The sequence below is a fragment of the Erinaceus europaeus genome, chromosome 21 (genome assembly GCF_950295315.1).
Source record: "Erinaceus europaeus chromosome 21, mEriEur2.1, whole genome shotgun sequence".
NCBI lineage: Eukaryota > Metazoa > Chordata > Mammalia > Eulipotyphla > Erinaceidae > Erinaceus > Erinaceus europaeus.
In genome coordinates this window covers 25,026,699-25,042,978 of record NC_080182.1, presented here as the reverse complement: position 1 = coordinate 25,042,978, position 16,280 = coordinate 25,026,699, and the positions used below count along the sequence as shown (strand labels likewise).

General features: G+C 39.5%; 1 long non-coding RNA gene across 1 annotated transcript in view; it reads left to right on the top strand.

Moving 5' to 3' along the window:
- Positions 1 to 16,280, top strand: part of LOC132535288 (uncharacterized) — a 475,133-nt gene that overhangs the window by 13,130 nt on the left and 445,723 nt on the right. The window contains exon 2 of the long non-coding RNA XR_009547067.1: positions 935 to 1,144. This is a non-coding gene — a long non-coding RNA (uncharacterized LOC132535288). The remainder of the gene's footprint in view (positions 1 to 934; positions 1,145 to 16,280) is intronic.

Genomic DNA, 16,280 nt, shown 5'->3' with positions numbered 1-16,280 from the left:
CATGGGAAGGCAAGGGAAACAGCTTGATAAAAACCTTGAGAACACCTGAGAATTTGCATAATCTGATTGCAAAGTAGCTGACCTATGTGTACTCTTGGTTAATGGTTGGTTGGAAAACTACAGTGTTAGGGTGGGGGAGATACAGCATAATGTTATACAAACGAACTCTCATGCCTGAGGCTCTTAAGTCCCAGGTTCAATACCCAGCACCACCATAAGCAAGAGTTGAGTAGTGCTCTGGTGTTTCTCTTTCTCTCTTTCTGAATATCTCTCAAAAATAAAATAAAATATTTTAAAAAAGAAAACTACATTGTTTCCTCTTTTGTTGTCAACCAGCCATAGGGAGAATTTCATGTATAGTACCATTTTCTTAACATCATAATTTTAGATTTAAATGTCTTGCTCACGACACCCTCTGTGACACGGGGACATTAGCTGTGTGGATTTTGTCTGTGTTTACTGAGCAGGCCCAGTCTCTTTGATTTAGCACAGCTGTGTGGCAGCAAGCTCTTACAGAGTTGAAGCCAGAAAAATAAACTATCCATAAAACTAAAAAAAGAAAACAAAATCTATATATCACAGTTATAAGATTTTCTGTGAATTGCTTATGGAGTAAGAGAGCATATACTTACAGAGATTGTAAGTAAGAGACACTTATCTGTACAGCATGAAGCACATTAAAAAATCTGTTGCCTTCCATTTTGAAAAATGAAGAGATTCAAAAATTCAAGAGAGACTTGAAAACTTAAAAAGGATTTGCAACTCTACCATTTGAAATTTCTTGTGTTGAATACATACATACTTACAGAAAAAATGTATGCATATGTCGTAACTGTGCAGCTTGTCAAAATGAACACACAGCCATGTGTCTGGCAATGAGACCAAGAAACAGAGTATTATCAGCCCTCCAATAACTCTTACTTTTTGCCACCAGGGTTATCACTGGGTTCAGTGCTTGGATGACTCTGCTGTGTCTGGTGACCATTTTGGGCAGAGGATGAGACACAGACAGGAAGAGAAGAAGAAAAACAGAAAAAGAGACACCTGTAGCATTGCTCCACCACTCATGAGGCTCCCCTGCTCCAGTGGGGACTAGGGGCTCAAACCTGGTTTCCTGTACATGGTTGTATGTATGCTCTACATGGTAAGTCAATACCTGCCTCCAGATCTTATGCTTCCTTCCAGATAATACCATTTGCTCCCCAAAAGTAAGACACATGTGATTTCTAAAGTACAGATTAGTTTTGGGTGTTTTTACATTGTTCAGATAGTGAATTCAGCCTTAATTCATATTTATGGCTGTTTTTTTCCAATATTTTATTTTTATGAATTGTAGAGCACATTTTTTTCATTGATACATAGCATTCTATCATATAAATACATCACAATTATGAATAGCTGATTGAAATTTGGTTGCTTCCTACATTGGGCTACTAAGGGCAGTATTTTTATAAATAGATTTTGTACATATCTTTGAATACATGTATTTCTGTTAGAAATATGTTTTAGTTTTAAGATATGTGGTAAAGAGTTTTTCCAAATCAAATTCTCAATTGCTATTTGAATAATCTGACAAGTCCAGATTAACAAATATTATTGCAAAAAAAATGATGCTCTCAATATTTTTCTGTTCAGTCTTTTTAGTATAGGTATGAATACAGTGGAATACCATTGTGAATTTAATTTGTTTTCCTTTTATGGTTAATGATATTAGCAACTTTTTATATAGATCTTTAATTTGCAGGTTTTCTTTGACAAATGTTTTAAATCTGTTCTTAGACTCTTGATCTTTAGTTTTATTGTTTTGATATTTGGAATTAATTATATATATATATATATATATATATATATATATATATATATATATGTAAGGTTTTACGCTAAGGCAAATGTTGTTCACAACATTCTATTATTTTCTGTTTTATTTTTGCCCTGCTCTTTAACTTTCACTGCGGGTTGCTTTTTTTTTTTTTTTTTTAAGAAAGGAGACATTAACAAAACCATAGAGTAAGAGGGGTACAATTCCGCACAATTCCCATAACCCGATCTCCATATCCCATCCCCTCCCCTGATAGCCTTCCCATTCTCTATCTCACTGGGAGTATGGACCCAGGGTCGTTGTGGGTTGCAGAGGGTGGAAGGTCTGGCTTCAGTAATTGCTTCCCCGCTGAACATGGGCATTGACTGGTCGATCCATACTCCCAGTCTGTCTCTCTCTTTCTCTAGTAGGGTGGGGCTCTGAGGAAGTGGAGCTCCAGTACACATTGATGGGGTCGTCTGTCCAGGGAAGTCTGGTCAGCATCTTGCTGGCATCCGGAACCTGGTGGCTGAAAAGAGAGTTAACATACAAAGCCAAACAAATTGTTGAACAATCATGGACCTAAAGACTGGAATAGTGCAGATGAAGTGTTGGGGGTTATTCCCTGCATGCTCTTGTGTACTTCTGTTTTCAGGTATATATTTTTCCCCTAGTTTATGGGCACGGGTGAACCTATGCTCTATCTCAGGGGACCTGGACTATATCTAGGTTTGGGGACTTTATTGGGGAGTGGACCACCTGGAATGGAATTAGAGAATACTATGAAAGGAAAGGTCTCACCCGAGTGAGAGTGATGAAGCATTTTTAATATCTTAATTGGGGGTATTTTGGCAAACATAACTTTAAACTTTTATAGTTTTTAAAAACATTTATTTATTATTGGAAAGAGACAGAAATTGAGAAGTGAGAGAGACAGGGAGAAGCCTGCAGCTCTGCTTCACCACTTGTGAAGCTTTCCTCCTGCAAGTGAAGATGAGAGGCTTGAACCTGGGTCCATGCACACTGTGATGTGATTGCTTAATTAGGTGCACCACTGCCTGGACCCCATGCCTTTTCTTTAAGAGCTTTCAGTTCTGTTCACTGTGCTTGAAACCAAAATGATTAAGTCTTAACTGTCCTGTTTGGAGGATGAGAGAATGTTTGGAGAGGATATCTAACACCTTGCCCAACGTAGCACATGTGAACTAGCCCAGTTATCTCTGGCTGGTGTCAGGAAAACCTCTCAAAATTTCTGCAACTGTTTTGACTAGTCAGTAGCTACTATAACTCAGAACCATTCTGTAGTCTGCAAAATGTCTAGCTGGGGGGTCAGGTGGTGACACACCTGATTGAATACACATGTTATAATGCTCAAGGACCAAGGTTGGAGCCCCCAGTCTCTACCTGCATGGGGAAAACTTCATGAGTGGTGAGGCAGAGCTGCAGGTGTTTTTCTGTCACTCTGCCTTTCCTTTTCTTTAATTTTTTATGATTAATTTAATAGTGATTTAAAAAACTGTCAGCAGGGGTACAGAGTTCTGAATTCTGAGTTCTCCCATTGCAAACCACCGTGCTTGTCCCACAGTTGCAGACATGGGTCATCTTTACAACTATCTGTCTATGTTTTTACATAATTACCCCTTTTTTCTTCTGGGTCCAGTCCTCTCTTCCCCTCCAAGCCACACATAACCCTAGTACTGTATCCAAATATCTGTCCCCTTTCCATCCTCTCTCTCTGGGACCTGATGGAGCTGGAGTTCAGGGCCCTCTTATCCTCTTCCTCCTATGACTTCTCCCCTACAGGGTTTATGGATCAAAGTTGTTTTGGGGGTGCAGAAGGTAGGAGTTCTGCCTTCTGTAATTGATTTTCCACTGGGGTGTTGGCAGGTTGATCCATAAACCTAGCCTGTGTCTGTCTTTCCCTAGTGGAGTAGAGCTCTAGAGTTTCTCTCCCTTTTTCTCTCCCCCCTTCCTTCTTGATTTATTGCTGTCTCTATCCAATAAGTATATAAAGATAATAAAAAAAGTTCTTTAAAAAATAAAAGTAAATAAAAAAGGTCTAGCTGTGTTTGAGCCACAAAGTTTTCTGGATATAAAGTGAGCGGTTCTCATTTAGACCATGAGGCATGTGAAAGCTATTCAAATATGAGTCAGAAAATCCAGTTACCTCACTAATGAACAGCAGGGTTTAGAGCAAGACATTTGGCTTCTGGGGCTTTAGCTGTATCACCATGAAATGGGAGAGTCCATCTGGGTCTCCAGGGTTCCATCAGGTCTGATGTGCTCTAATTACAGCACCTCCTGCTGTGCTCAGCCACTTTTCAGGCCTACTGGGCACTAGAATGAGCAGTCACTTTCTATAAGAAAAGAAAAATCATTTATTTCTTCAAATTTATCCTCTTTTATTTAGTTTTAATTATAGCAGCTACTCATAGGCCACCAGATAAGCCACTGGTATTTAGAAAATAGAGTATTCAGAAATGAAACCTCATCACCCTGTAATTCAGATACTTTGTTATTTTTCCCTTTAAAATATATTTATTTTATTTTGGTGGGCTTATATTATATATTGTAGGTTTACTGTACAGTTGTTGGTACATGGATACAATTTCCCATCTTGCCATAGTAATAATCTGCAAAAACACTCTCACCCCCAGCTAAGGTCCTTTATTATTATCATGTACCACAGCCTGAAACCCCCTCTCCTACTTCCCCAGAGTTCTTTGCCTGGGTGTAATAACCTGCTGTTTTTAACCAGACAGTTATTTTAAAATTGATCTTCAGTTTCCATACACACATACCACTTGATTTTTCTTTGTTGACATATGCACACACCTGTCTGTGTGCTGAATGGCTACTCTGTCTCTAGCTTTATGTCTGAGCTGCTATTTCTTCAGGACTCTTACCCACAATATGATGAAAAAGCTCTGCATTATCTAAATTTGGGAAGTGTGTTTGAGAAGTAGTACATTAAGTAAGCAGAGCTTTATTTAGTGAGGGTAGGGTCCAGATGATGAAAAAATTGCTCTATTCTCTTTTATGCTCTGCAAGTATGTGTTAGCAATAGTTTCCGAATGCATGCGCGGAGTGGGACACTGAAAAATTCTTCACACAACCAAAGTGTCTAGACCCCCTACTGAATCTAATTAAAGGGAGGGTCTCCAGGGCGATCTTTAGATGCACAGCTAACAAAAGCTTGCAAGGATAGCATTTGTTTAGTGTATGTGTTTATTGACCTAATTAGAAAAGTGCAAGAGAACAAACCACTTTTAAAACCTTTTCCCCACTAGGTATAGATGATGAGAGGTCTCCAAACTCTAAAACACATATTGAAATCAATAAAATAAGCATCGAAAGAAATAACCTCCTGTTTCCTTTCCAGATAGGCAGCAAAATTTTGTTAGCCTCCAAGATAGATTAGATGTCCTCAAGAAATGATGTAAGCAGGAACAATCCCAGAGGAGAAACTACAATGTGGAAGAGGAAGACTCCACACATTTGGAATAGAAAGAGTACCATACTTGCTTCTATTAACTTTTCTTGACTCCAAAACATTCTGTCCATTGCCACACATGCCAGGCTAAAGTTTTTTACACCCTGAGTAAAGTATGACTTAAATATACCCATTCATATCTCTCTCTCTCTCACTCTCTCTTTGTCTCTAGGGCTATTGCTGGAGCTTGGTACCTGCACTACAAATCCACTGCTCCTGGAGGCTTTTTTCCCCCTTTTTGTTGCCCTTGTTGTTATTGCTGTTGTTGCTGGATAAGACAGAAAGAAATGGAGAGAGGAGGGGAAGATGGAGAGGGGGAGAGAAAGACACCTACAGACCTGCTTCATCGCTTGTAAAGTGACCCTCCCCTTGCAGATGGGGAGCGGGGTGGGGGGGGGGGGCTCAAACTGGATCACTGTGCTGGTCCTTGTGCTTTGTGCCATGTGCGCTTAACCAGCTGTGTTACCGCCCGGCCCCCACCCATTCATCTCTTACATGTTTCACTAGAGTATGAACTTCATGAAAACAAGATCTAAATATTATTTAGTTTTGTCCACATCTGGTGAGCAGAAACAATACTACTAATATTGTTTTGTTATGCAGAAAACTTTGAGCTAAATGACCTGCATGTATGACAAGTTAATTAGATGATGATTCTCCCTGTGGTTTTTCCTCCTGTCCTCAGTGCTCTTGCCAGGTGTGATGAACTGGGGACATATGGGTTGTTCACAAGTCATTGTTCATGAAAGACTGGGGAAGACAGAATAAATATTATGTGATGTCAGAAATGGCAAAATCATAGTCAATAGGAGAAAGAAGCACTGGGATTCCATTATCAGATCTAATAATGCCACTGGGTAGATGATGATCACTTACTCTGAGTGAATCTGTGTGAGGGAATAAAAAAAAAAAGTGAGGGTATATTCATGTCTACCTCAGGGTTGTTTTTTTTTTAATTTTTTTTTTTTTTTTTTTTTTTTTTTTTACCAGAGCACTGCTCAGCTCTGGCTTATGGTTGTGTGGGGGATTGAACTTGAGACTTAGGAGCCTCAGGCACAAGAGTCTCTTTGTATAACCATTATGCTATCTACCCCTGCCCAGGCTGTTGAATCTTAGTGAGGCTTTTATTACACACATATACTGGAATTTAGGGTCTATCAAAAGTAGTAGATTGTCTTCAAGTTTGAATGAGGACTTATACAATAAGAGAAGAATGGAAGTGCTTTGGAACCAGAGACAGACCTATTGGGATGAAATATCATCAGTTTGTCTTCATAGAAGTTTTGAATACCAGATTCACACCTAAATAGAAAATAGTTGAAAAGCAAAGAGGAAATTGAGGCCATGTTTAGATCTCTAAAGTTGACTGGGCAGTTTTCATATGGGAGAACAGCCTCCTTCTATAGAGATAGAGGTGAACAGAAGAGGCATTTCTCTAGGTAGAGCCTCTAGGTGGAGAAGAATAAAACTGGCTTAATTCCTTCCTGGCAATAAGCATGATTCCACCCACCAGGCTGAGAACTCTTTAAACTTTATTGCAAAGCTCAGGCAACACCTCCACACTCACTCACTAGGTAAGTTCCCTTCAGATTTTGCACCATAGAAGACAGCTTCAGGTTTTGTTCACTTGCTTCAATCAGCCCACTCTTCTGTTCCACGTTCGTAGACTAACAAAAATTTGTGAAGGCTTATTTTACTTACTCTATCCAGGTAAGAGGCTTTGAATCTCTGCAAAGTGAAATAACAACACTGGACAGTAGCTTCTGGTCAACATCTGTGCACAATGCAGAGCCAGTCTTAGGGCATTCCAGGAGTGAGCTGGACAGGCCCAGATTCATTGAATTCTTGAGAAGGCAGGTGAATAGAGAGACACTGGCCATGCTTCTCTAAGTGTTTAATAAAGTGGGGCAAGACTGTCCACATTCAGATGGAGAGGACTCTTTATAAGCAAGTCTACACTTAGAAATTTATATTTTCCTCAGGAATTACCTGCTGAGTAGGACTTACTGCTGGGCAACTCTCAGGATACCCATCACACCAGTAGAGCTCTTTCTTTATTAATGAGCTACTTAAATCACATTCTATTTGCTCAGAGTAAAGAAACTGAATGTCACTGAACTGAGCCACATAAAAACTCCATACAAATCTTAGAGCTGCAGCCTTTATTGCCTTTTCCTGAAAATTTCTTCCCAAGCAGACCAACCAGACTTATGTATAATAATTTAAGGATCCCAAAATAAAAATATATAGCTGAACACATATTTATGAAAGTCTTATTTGATTTCCCTGGACCAAGTGAGTTCCCATTGCTTTGGCCACAATTCGTAGAAGTACCTTTCACCTTAGTTGGTGGTTGATTTAGCCTTGTCTCCCATATTGATCTTGGGGGGGGGGCATTCTCCAGGGCTAGCTATGGTGGTCAGTAGTCTCCTACATTGCCTCATTGAACTTAATCCATTCAACTGCCCTAAAGGTACTAGCCATCACTAGTTTCCCATGAAAAGTTGCCAGAGGAATTGAGCAGGGCAAACAGGATACCAGGGACTGAATTCATGTTTCTTTATCTGTAAAATCCCACCTCCTTCCATACATTCACATTACCCTGTGTAAGAATCTGGGTTCAAACCCCCTCCTCTGACTTGTAGGTGAGAAGCTTCAGCAGTGGTGAAGCTGGTGTACAGGTTGGTCTCTCTCTCCCTCTTTCTCCATATATGTATGGACACACACACACACACACACACACACACACACACACACACACACAATTAAAAATAGTATCTCTCCAAACACACACACATATGAAGAGAAAGATATTATTTTTAAATTTTTTATTATCTTTAATTATTGGATAGAGACAGCCAAAAACTGAGAGAGGGACGGAGAGAGGCAGAGAGACACCTGTAGCACAGCTGGCTTCACCACTTGTAAAGCATTCCCCCTGCAGGTGGGAAGCAGGGGCTTGAACCCAGGTCCTTGTGCATTGTACCATATACACACAACCAAGTGTGCTACCACTCATCCCCATAATATATATAATCCCCCCTCTCAATTTCTCCCTGTCTTATTAAATAAAAGAAATAAAAGACAAAAATTGAAAAGAAAATAAATGATGTGATTTCACCAGCAAATTGACCAAAGTCAAAACATGAAAGGGCGAGAAAGCTGAGGTAGGGGATAAAGGAAACCGAGTGAGAAGGAAGGGGACCGCCTCAGCACAACATCGTACTGCGGAGACCCAGGAGAGAGTTTCTAGGCAGAGCTGTGCTCAGCAGGGTGGTGCCTGGAGAAGCTTAATGAGGGTCTAAAGGAAGTCATCAGCTGCTTCACAGGTTTGTCAGAAGATGACTGAAAACTCTGATTGTGGGTCTGATGTCTTCAGCGTTTTTATTTCCAAACTCAATAGACAGAATGGTCTTACTAAGAAAAGGCAGAAGAGTGAGATGGTGGCCCCCATGTCTCTGGTCCTGATAGAGAGGCATATGAGAGGAGGGCCTGATCCCTTATTTTAAGTGTTGTTTGCCATTTTAAAGTGCCATACCAAATGTCTCCAAGTAAAATTCTGAATTCAGCTATATACACACAGAATCCTGAGTATATGTGTTCACACACATAAATGCAAAGGATATGATTTCTTTATATCCACACTATTCATCTATTTCACTGTTCTATTAATATCATTTGGTTCTAAAATAAGAAAGCACTGCTGATCTATTTGAATGGTTTTTAGAGACTCTGAAAAATCTCATTTAGGGTGTATTTTAAAATGCACTCAATCATGTAATTGCATCCACAAGTTAGAGCTTTTCCTGTCTGATTCCAAGTCAGACGTTTGCATTCCTACATATGTTTGTCCGTATTTTTTTCGAATAACATTCAGGTGCTGGGTTCAGCTTCTAGTTGTCTCAAATGTCATATATAGAAAAACCCCTTAAAATAATGTATATCACATTAGCATCTCTTGATGTGCTATAAACTGAGCTTTATCTAAACAAGTGACAGACTTTTATGTTTTAAACTCTAGAGTTTAAATGTGGTACTGAGAAAGAAGCCAAAGTCTCATGTACACATAGTTCAGCTGATCCATCCTCATGGCAACTTTTATTGTGTATTTTGGGAGGGAGAAAAAGGTAAAGGAAAAGTGGGCAAGGCGTGGCAGTACCACGTTATCTTTAAAACTCCACTGACGCTGTTCATGGTGCATCAGTGTGGTGCTGGGGCTCGAACCCAGGCTATCACCTTGGTAAAGCATAAAACATGTGCTTTACCTGCCCAACCATCTCCTGGGTCTTAGTATAGGGCTCCTTCGTCTAAAAGTATCCTTTTTGAAATATTTTCTGCCTTCCATATCCGGATTTTTCTTCTCCATTGACATGCAAGATACTTCCTTTGACATATTAATAATATTACTATATGTTATTAATATTAATGACATGTCCCAGGAATGTAGTATGCTCTCACATGAAGAAACTCTTCATTGGGGCCAGGAGGTGCCACACCTGGTTGAGTGCACATATTATATTATTTAAGGACCCAGATTCTAGCCCCCGGTCTCCACCTGCAGGGGGAAAGCTTCATGAGTGGTGAAGCAGTGCTGCAGGTGTCTGTTCCCCTCTCTATCTTCCCCTTTCCTCTCAATTTCTGACTGTCTCTATCAGTACATAAGTAAAGATAATAAAAATTAAAACAAAAGAAATCTCAGTTTATTTATTTATTTTTTTCAATAAATTTTGATATTTATTCCCTTTTGTTGCCCTTCTTGTTGTATTGTTGTACTTTTTTATTGTTGTTATGGAGGCCTTCATTGTTGGATAGGACAGAGAGAAATCGAGAGAGGAGGGGAGATAGAGAGAAGGAGAGAAAGACAGACACTTACAGACCTGCTTCACCCCTTGTGAAGCAATTCCCTTGCATGTGGGGAGCCAGTATCTTTATAGCGTTCCTTTCGCTTCGCGCCACCTGCACTTAACCCGCTGCGCTACTATCCGGACTCTTGAGAAACCTCAATTTATTTACTTGACTGCCTCCAAAATGTTGAGCTATAGCTCTTATACCTCCTTTTTTTTTTAGTATTTTATTTGCTTATTGGATAAAGAATGAGGAACTGATATATATATATATATATATATGGCGTTGCAGCACTGATTCTCCATTTGTGAAGCTTTCCCCCTGCAGGGGACTGGGGACTTGAACCCCGGCTCTCACACATTGTGACATGTGCACCACCCGGCTCCAAATCTTCATTACTTTCATATAAGTTAAAACAGAAAACTTTTTTTTCAGTTTGAAAGTTTATTGCTTTATTATTTGGAAAAATTAAATATAAACTCTATGTGCCTCATGTTTGGAATTTGAGGGTCTGACTTCTTGTTATATTTTGCATATTTTTAAATGCCATGCAAAAGTCCTGGCTAGGAGAGTGGAAGTCCTCTATGTTAACCTCTCAGCCCCATCTCTGCCTCCATATAGAACAGGCTCCTCATATACCAGAAGCCTGTGATCTGTTTAACTATTTCTAGGTCATTCGCATAAAGTTTTTATCACTATGTTTTTGTTGTGAATTTTGACCTTCCTGTTTTTTTTTATTACATTTTTTTCTTAGTAAATGATTTAACTGAATGCTTCTGTTTCATGGCTTTTAGAGTCAGTGATGTTAAGTAAATAGTTGAATTTGGAGAGTACATATGATATTACATTTTTCACTCAAGAACACCGAATACTTTGTTTATTCACGTTTCTTCTTTCATCCTTATCACCTACTATAACACCAACAAATTTCTCCATAAAAGCCATTTACTCTTATTCACTATTCTTTCTCCCTCCCTCCCTCCCTCCCTCCCTTCCTTTTTTTTTTTATTGAGGGGGTTAACGCTTTACAGTGCAGTCGTTGTGACATGAGGATGTCATTTCATTATGCACCGGGCTTCCAAAGTTCTCTTACACCCATCTGTGCACAGTCCTTTCCCAGAGTTCCTTGTTTTGATGCAATGTAGCATGTCCAGTTCATGCTTCATTTTGTTTTATTTTGTTATTATTTTATTTTTTTAATCTTTATTTATTAGACAGAGACAGCCATAAATTAAGAGAGAATATGGTAGTAGAGAGGGAGAGAAACAGAGAGACACTTGCAGCACTGCTTCACCACTTATGAAGCTTTCTCCCTGCACCTGGGGAACCGGGAGAACCGGGGGAACCGGGGGAACCGGGGGCTGAACCTAGATCCTAGAGCATTGTAACATGTGTGCTCAGTTAGATGCACTATCACCCGGTCCCACCCATGTTTCTTTTATTTTCTCCTTCCCTGTCCCTGTTTATTAGGTCCTGCTTAAAAGTGAGCTCATTCAGTGTCTGTCATTCTCTTTTGGCTTATCCCACTTAACAGGATGTCTTCTAGTTATATCCATGATGACACAGAGGAGATGACTTCATCATTTTTAAGAATTAGCTATTCTTTCTAACCTAACAGGGACTCTCAACATTGTCTCTATAAGGTTATATTTACTTTTATTTGGCGTGTTCTCTTGTATCATATACCTCTTTCCTTCTTGTGAATAAGAACTTAAAAGCGTATATTTGGTTACTGGGTGATAGGCATTCTACTTCCGTTGTGAGTTATTTTGCATGTAGGAACTCACATTTGGTTCCTATATTCTAAGGAGACCAACAACAACTATATACCTATTCTGCATTTTACCTTTGTAATTATTTTACTTCCTACTCCTTTACCTCACTGTCCCATCTTACTGAATTGAATAATCTCTCTCCAAACTGTACTATTTCCTAATCTTTTAAAAATTTTTTAAAATATTTATTTATTCCCTTTTGTTGTCCTTGTTGTTTTATTGTTGTAGTTATTATTGATGGTGTTGTTGTTGGATAGGACAGAGAGAAATGGAGAGAGGAGGAGAAGACAGAGAGGTGGAGAGAAAGATAGACACCTGCAGACCTGCTTCACTGCCTGTGAAGCGACTCCCCTGCCGATGGGGAGCCGGGGGCTCGAACCAGGATCCTTAAGGCTGGTCCTTGTGCTTTGTGCCATGTGTGCTTAACCCACTGTGCTACTGCCCGACTCCCCTATTTTCTAATCTTGAGGTGTGATACCTCTTATGTTCATGTAGCTGAGGACTGTTGCTCACATCCTTTATCGTTTATGTCAATGAGCTCATTTAAACAGAAATCCTCTTCTACAGAGATATGTCAAGATTAGCCAGTGGGAACATTTTTTATGGGAAATTTTTGGGTTAATTCTCCCCTAGTCTTTGTAAGTAATATATTCTTGACACATCTTTGTCTCCATTGTTTTCCCCCTACATTTTTTATTGCTATTTAATGTTTTACAAGATTATAAGGTTACAGAGCTATAGTTGCACACCACACCACCACCAAAGCTCTGTATCCCCTTCTCAGATAACCTCTATAATTTTTGTAAAGTGTTAAGGACAGTTTGACTATTCTTTTTCTATTCAATTCTCTCTATTCCACAAATGAGTGAAACCAGTAGCATTCCATTAAATACTGCTCATAACCCACAACTTTTTTTTTTTAATCTATTCTTCTCTTGATGGGCATTTAAGTTGCTTCCACTCCTTGAACACTGGGAATCATGCTACAGTGAACATAGGTGTGAATGTGTCACTTCATGTTAATGTTTTCATGTCCTTTGGGTATTTAATTCGAGACCTTTACGTTTGTGGATCACAAAGGTATTAGAGACTTTTGGTCTCCACTGCTGAGGCTACTGTCTAGAGATTTTGCTCATTTCGTCCTACCTATGTCTCAGGGCTTTCACTTAACTTAATCTTTTAAAAAAATTTTTTTTATATTTTATTTATTTATTTTTCCCTTTTGTTGCTCTTTTTTATTGTTGTAGTTATTGTTGTTGTCATCGTTGTTGGATAGGATAGAGAGAAATGGAGAGAAGAGGGGAAGACAGAGGGGGAGAGAAAGATAGACACCTGCAGACCTGCTTTACTGCCTGTGAAGCGACTCCCCTGCAGGTGGGGAGCTGGGGGCTCAAACCGGGATCTTTACACTGGTCCCTGCGTTTTGTGCCGCATGCGCTACAGTCCGACTCCCTTAGCTTAGTCTTATGGTTGAACTGATCACGTGAAGACTGGGGCATAGATTCAGCATAATGAAACTCTTAAACTGGCCTACTGGGTCCCTCCCTCATTTATTTATGTAGCAAGCTCCTGTAGTTAAGACCTTGAAGATCACTGCCTTCCAAAGGACTTTAAAGAAATGAAAAACCAACCACTATGATCTCTACCTCGTGTGTTTCTTGGACTGCCCAAATTGATTTCACTCACAACCACAATATTTCTCTCTTTGTCTCTCTCTCTTTGGGAGGGGGGCATTGACAAAGTTTTTTCTTAATTTTGAGCAAGGGTCTCTACTTTGGATTTGAAAAATGCATATTGTGCTTGTATTTTTTTTGTGTTTATTACTTTGAGGAAAGATGATCATCAAACATCAGTTTCTTTTATAAAATAATCTAGAGCAAGGACAATATGTTCAACAGTAGAAACAACAGGTACTTGAAAAGAGAGTTGCAAGCTTTCTGCTTAGAGGTGGGTCAGGAAACGAAAAAGACCAGGATATTTAAAGACTTGATGCATAATTTATGTGCAGGGCTATTTTTGCAGGCTGTTGTAATAGTGAAGGAGATGGGAAGGCATCAGCAAAAATCAAATGAAACTGGAGCTTTGATTAATCTCAAAATAAGTCCTTAATGGAGAAAAAAAAGTCCTGTGAACTCCATGTTTCTTTCCTCAACTATCTTTTTAGTGAATTTTTAAAAATTTATTTATTCATTCGCTTTTATTTCCCTTGTTGTAGTTATTGATGTCGTCATTGTTGGATAGGACAGAGAGAAATGGAGAGAGGAGGGGAAAACGGGGAGAGACCTGCTTCACCACTTGTGAAGCGACTCCCCTGTAGGTGGGGAGCCAGGGGCTCAAACCGGGATCCTTATGCAGGTTCTTGCACTTCGCACCATGTGCGCTTAAGCCGCTGTGCTACCGCCTGACTCTCTCTTTCCTCAGCTATCATGGGACAGTGTAATTACTTAAATGTCTCACAAACTGATGAAAAATTTAGGCAGAATCCCATTTCTCTATCAGATGAGGTCACAGATAATGGCACCACTCCCTGTGGTACCTGCAGCCTGCAGTGTGGAGATAGAGCATTTTAAAACAGAAATCTGTAACTTTTTGCCTTAGGAGTTAAGATTTGATCAGAGTCATGTGTTTATTACATGCCACACATTCTATAGTTTGCTCAGAGTTAATAAAAGATTACAAAGCAAGGTTGAAAAAAACTAACAACTTATGTTCCTTATGGTGCAATAAAGAACTCACTGCTTTCAACTCTGTTCCTTCTCCAATAGACAAGAGTTGCTCAACATAGCATTCTGACAGTTGAGTACAGGTGATGAATAATCAAGTCCCCGTGATAGCATCATTCTGGGAAGTGATAAATCTCAGGAGGATGTTAAAAGTGTTTGTCTATTGTTCTCTCCCCCTCTCTGTCTTCCCTTCCTCTCTGTTTCTCTCTGTCTTATCCAACAACAGCAGCAGCAACAACACTGGGGGGAAAATGGCCACCAGGAGCAGTGGATTCATAGTATAGTCACTGAGCCTCAGTGATAACCCTGGAGGCAAAAAAGAAAAAAGAAAGAAAGAAAAGTGTGTAACTGTATGGAGGGAGCTTGCCTATATGAAAATGGAATTCAATCTAAGCAAAAGACTGCTAAGAAGTGGTTACCTTTGACCTCAGTACTGCATCATAGAAAGAAAGGAGTCAGGTGTACAATATGCAGAAGATAGACTATGCAAAGGCCCTCAGACCTAGGGTAGTAATAAACTCAGAATGCTCTCAACACTGACAGCAGAACGGTGCAAGTGGGGTATATAGGAAGAAGAGGCAGTCAGTTAGAAATATGATCAGGGAGGGCAGGTATATACTAGATTAATTAATACTTGTTTATGCAAATCTGGTTGTTAAAGGTGAAGCATAATGTGTACTTAGTAAATAATTATATAGTGAACATTAAAAAGACATTGATATGATTCCTTCAAATAGTAATATTACTGATTTAACTAGAGAGGAATACAATTAATTATGTGTCTATTTGATACACCTTTCCGGTTTGACTTTCTTTCTTTTTTTTTTTTTTTTTAAGTGTGTTCATTTACTATTGTATAGAGACAGAGAAATTGAGATGGGAGGAGAAGATAGAGATGAAGAGAAACAGAGAGACACCTGCAGACCTGCTTCACCACTCGTGAATCTTTCCTTTCTGCAGGTGGGAACCAGGGACTTGAACCCGGGTCCTGGTGCACTATAATGTGTGTGCTCAACCAGGTACACCACCACCTGGCCCCTTCTTGTTTGACTTTCCAAATCACCTTTATTTATGGTGTGACATCGAGACTCCAGCTTTGAGGACTGTTAATGCTCATAAAGCAAGGGCTGTGTTGCAGGACTGCTAAGTATCGGTCCCCTTGTATCCAATGACTGTGGCATTTATTTATTTTTTTTTCCTCAGCTCATGGTTGCCCTAACCATGCCACTGTGCATGAGTCTATGGCCCTTTCATGTTTTCTTAAAAGAAGCTACACTTGAGGGCAAAATACATTAGCCATGCCAATGGTCTTTGCAGGAGTCTCACATTTTCAGTGCAGATTATTCTTTTTAAAAATATATTTGTTTATTTATTCCGTTTTGTTGCCCTTATTGTTTTATTGTTGTAGTTATTATTATTGTTTTTATTGATGTTGTTGTTGAATAGGACAGAGATAATAGAGAGAGGAGGGGAAGACAGAAGGAGAGAATGACAGACACCTGCAGACCTGCTTCACCGTTTGTGAAGTGACCCCCTGCAGATGGGGAGCCTGCATAAGGAGACCGGGATCCTTACGCTGGTCCTTGAGCTTTGCACCACCTGTGCTTAACTTGTTGTGCTACTGTCTGACTCCCCTTTTTTTCTTA